We start from the raw sequence: 4,603 nt of genomic DNA on the forward strand, positions 1-4,603 counted from the left end.
TGGGGACTCTCTTTCAGCCAATATTTGAGTAGAGACTTGCTAAGTGCCAGGCACTGTGGTGAGCACTTGAATTGCATTCAACAACCCTGTGGGAATACATGCTATTATGCCCACTTTACAGACAAGAAAGCTGTGGGAGAGAGAGAGGGCAGGACTTTCCAGAGGTCCTGAGCCAGATCTGGTGACTCCCTGACACCTGCTCTTGACCTCACTTCTAACCACTGCCTGGCCAGTGAAAGACCTTAGCCCTGAGCCACCTGGCCAGGGCACTGTCCCTCGCTAGCCCTGAGGGCTCAAAGCAGCCTTTGGATCTGAGGGAGCCTGATCTCCTGACCCACCAGGGAGAAATCCCATGACTAATGACCCAGACCTTGTGCTGAGAAGTCATGAGTCTGTGGCCAGAGACCCCACCAGCTGGTTGAGGGTGGGGCTAGGCTGCAGAGAGGGCAGAAGGACTTTGCTGGAGCTGGGCGGTCCCAACATTGCATACAGACACACATCGGCACACAACCTCAGAGCCACACACACTGGGTCTCATCAGCTAGGTCCTGCCCCCTCGGCCTAGAAAACTCCAGACGGGAGAGTGCGAACACGCTTCCAGTCCTGAGTCAGAGGGACCCCAGCTTGGACCTCCCCAGTCATTCCTCTCTGTGGACCTCCACAGGGCTCAGGATCTCTGAGCTCTCCACAGACACAGGAAGACCACAGACACTTTTCCCTGGGCTGTGGGAAGGTGACCGGATTACTTATCACACACATCCATCTCTCTGCTAGCTGAGAAGGGGACTGAGCCTTTGACCCATGTGTCCTGGGGTCAAGTACAGATGCGATCCAAGGAGCCAAGGGTGGTCACCACTGGCTCCAAAGGCCAGGACACCCGCCCTCTTCCAGTGCCGGCCGGCTCCACTTCCTGAGCACGCAAGTCTCCGGAGCCCGGCTACGACCTGGGAATAGCAGCCCCCAGCCCGGGCCTTGGCTGGGGGCGGCTCTGGTCCAGCCTGGCTCCCTCCCGCGGATCTGAGGATCCCCAGGGCCAGTGGTGCGCGGGCAGCACGGGGCGGGTCTGGGTGCTCTGGCAGCCCCAACTCTCCCTGCTGGCAGTGTGGAATCGCGGATCCCTGCAGCTCAGCGCCCACGCCTTCACGCTGCACAGCACTCGGCTGGGCAGCTCCCTGTACTCCACCCCTGCCCAGGATTCTCACTTCCAGCTGGGGTTGTAAACTGGGAGGGGACCCCGCGGCTGGCTCTGGTCAGAAGCACCGCTCGAGGGAGGACGGACAGGCCTCCGCTGGGGGGAGAGGGGGGTCCTAGGGCCGTGCCTGTGGGCCTCTGGTAGCGAAGGCAGGCTTCGGGAGTGCAAAGCCCTACGGAAAGGAGCAAGGAGGCACATGGAAAGGGCTCAGTGGAGATGGGGTGTCTGCAGAATTGGGGGAGCTGACTCCCGCCCTAGAGCCTCCATCTCAGATCTTGCTTCTTTCCAAGTGATTCCAAACAGCCGACTCGGTCTTTCCTTAGGTGGAGAAAATCTGAAGCTGTTTCTGACGCTTTAGTCCGAGCCAGAGAGAATCCCGTATCGGCCGGAGCGCCCGGGGTTGCCCTGGGGAATCGGCAGGTCCTGGATCGCACCGGCTCCCGTCGGGCGCAGCTAGATGCCACTCGCCGCCTATGGGCAGTACCCGACTTCGGGCCTAGGCCCTGTTTCTACCATTCAGTCCGCCACGTTTTCATCAGGGGAAGCAGCCGGGAGGCGCAGGAGCCACGATTGTGCTTGAAAGAGACCTGGGGCGTCTGAGCGCGTGGGCGAAGGAGCTGGGACGCCGCCAACTCAGCTGGGGGAATGAGGGACCGGGGAGCCGGGACAGAGGGCAAGGAACAGGACCTATGGGTTGATTCAGAGTCGGGGTGGGTGGGGGGATTAATGCACAGTGAGCGGGGAGGACGAGGAGACGGGACCCCAGGTTCGTGGCCTGAGCAGCCCCACTTCCAGACCAGAGAGAGCAGCCAGCTGCCTGGGTCCAGACCCGCACCTCGGCAGCTGCGGGCAGCTCTGAGCACCTGCCTTGGCCCTCCTGATGTAGGCCCTGGTGGTGTGGGCTGTGACGCCGGCAGGGGCACGGGGTGACATGCCAAGATTCTGTGCGCCCCAGGACAGATGAGCCGTGGCATCCGAGGGGGCCGCCTGCACGTCCTTCTGCCTGGAGACCCGGCCTTTGGGCGGCCTGGGAATGCGACCCTGGGCAGTCTCGACGACTCTGAACGCCAGCCAGGGAGTCAGAGAAGCCTCAGAGGCCCCCATTCCGCCAAAGGGGAGAAGAGAAGTGTGGAGAAGAGGCCCGGCACACGGAAGGTGGGGAATGGGAAACAGGGGCACGGGGATGGAACGCTGTACCGGGAATTTGGAGTCTGGGGTGGGTCTGCAGGGCCTGTGATGGAATAGGATTCCTAATCGATGGAAGAGGATTCCTAAGTGCTCTCTGAAGGAGAAGAGAGGATCGATCTGGGCCTGGAACATGGACCCTCTCGCCTGCAGGCAGTCGCCAGACAGCGGGTGCAAGAACGTAGCGCTGCCAGCAGAGGGCAGAATGCCCCTGATCGGTCCGCCAGCCCTGCGCCGGGCTCTGCGCCGCCCGGCTCTGCGCGCCCGAGCCTCGTCCTCCTGGCTTCTCCCGGCAGCTGTCGCGTCCCCGTCCCAGATGCCCGGAGCGGGCGGCCCAGGCCCAGCCTCGGGAGCTCAAGGCCTGGGGTTTCCAGGCTGCGCGAGGACCGGGGACGAAGGGCGTGTGAGAGAAACTCCACATCTACTTATCACCGTCCTGGATACAAAGACGCCAAGAAATCAAGAAATACACGGAGACACAAAGACACACACACGAAAAAAACTGTGGGACACACGAGCACACAGAATCATTCGGAAACTCGGAGGTACACAAAGACACACAAAGGTGACACGTAGACACATAAACAGAAAAGGATCCCAGACACAATACGGAGGATGAAAGACATACAAAGACCTGGCACCCGCACAGAGTGACAGACACAGGGACACACACAAAGACCTACAAAAACACGGAAGAGATGGAGGTATGTAAGGCCCAGCAGATTCACATCCAAACACACACCCGGATGCAGGGGACACAGATTCACACACTCGGAGCCACTCGGAGCCCAGACTGTCACAGGGACGCGGAAACATTGTGAGTGCACAGAGACACGGGTGCACAGACATGGAAGAGCCTCAGAGGCGGGAGCATCCATATGCACAGACACACACAGATACCCACCGACACACACGCAGGTACTGGGCTGGGGCGGGAGCTTCTAATCCTCCACAAAGCCGGGCCCCTCCGCGGGGCCCCGCGGCACAGGGGGCCACTTCTGACCAAGCCTCCCGCAGGCTCCAAATCCGATCTGCCCTCTCGCCTCCAGCGGGGTCAGGGGACCCGCCTCCCTTGCCCTCCGCCCCCGCCCCGCTCCGCGCCAATGCTCCGCTCCGGGAGGGGCTCGGGCTGCTCCGCAGCGGCTCGCAGGGTCAATCTGCTCCTGCTTCTGGGCTGCATAGCTCCCGGGCGAGCCGCGACTCCATGCGGACCCCGGAGGCCGAAGACACAGCCGGCCCGGGCGCGGTGCACTGCAGCCGACGCAGCGGCCTGCGCACCCAGCGCTGGACTCGGCCGCTCGGTCTCTCCGGCCTTTCGTTCCCCAGTGCCGAGGCCCACGCTGCCCAGGCTGGCCAGGGCCCTGTCCCTGCCGGGCACGGCCTACCGACCCCGGCAGGGTCCCTCCGCCACCAAAGGTCGCCTATCCCAGCGATCAATCCGGTTTCCTTCGAGCAGCCCAACGCACATCTTCCAGGGTCTTCAGTCTGCGACCCTCGAGCCACCACTCTCTACCCATGGCCCTCACTCCCAATCCTGTGAGGCCAGGTTCTCGTCCATTGCCCCACCCGTACCCGCGATCCCTTTCTCATACCTAATCATTCTCTAAACTCTAGGTCGCCTGAAACCGGGCCTCACCTTTCTCGCCTTCCCAGTGTTCCCATCCTTGATCCCGGGGCTCTTCCGGGATCTTCGCTCACCTCTCCACCCAATCTCTGCCACGCCTGACGCTTTCCCGGACCCACACCCCAAATCTGGAGCCAAATCCCCCTCTCCCCGGGCCAGGACTTTGGCAAATCCTGAGCCAGCAGCCCTCCCCTCCTGCCAGTCCCCGTCCCTCAGTCCAGGCAGCCAGCCCTCTCCACGGACGAAACCGGCTCCGGGAAGGCGCCGCCACCCGGGGGACGCCAACTCAGCCTGGTGCGACCTACCTCGGCCGACAGTCGGGGTCCCCGGGCGGCCACTCCCGGCCGGCGCCGTCCCCTGGTGGAGCCGCTGCGCTCCCCGCCGTCCGTGCAGTCTGGCCTCGCTCAGGGCCACTCCTCTTAGCGCTGAAGCTTTACAAAATATTAATAATAAAGAAGGCGAGAAAGAAAAAAAGCCTTCATTCCCCAACTCCCAAATCAGTTTTTCAAGGGGGTGGGGCAGAAGGATTTGTTTCGAAGGCGACCCAAACTTCTGCGAGGGGCCAGCGGGGCGCTCGGCCTGGCTGGGGAGCCCAGGTCCCC

The sequence above is a fragment of the Neophocaena asiaeorientalis genome, unplaced genomic scaffold (assembly GCF_003031525.2).
Source record: "Neophocaena asiaeorientalis asiaeorientalis breed wild unplaced genomic scaffold, Neophocaena_asiaeorientalis_V1.1 scaffold78, whole genome shotgun sequence".
Taxonomy (NCBI): domain Eukaryota; kingdom Metazoa; phylum Chordata; class Mammalia; order Artiodactyla; family Phocoenidae; genus Neophocaena; species Neophocaena asiaeorientalis.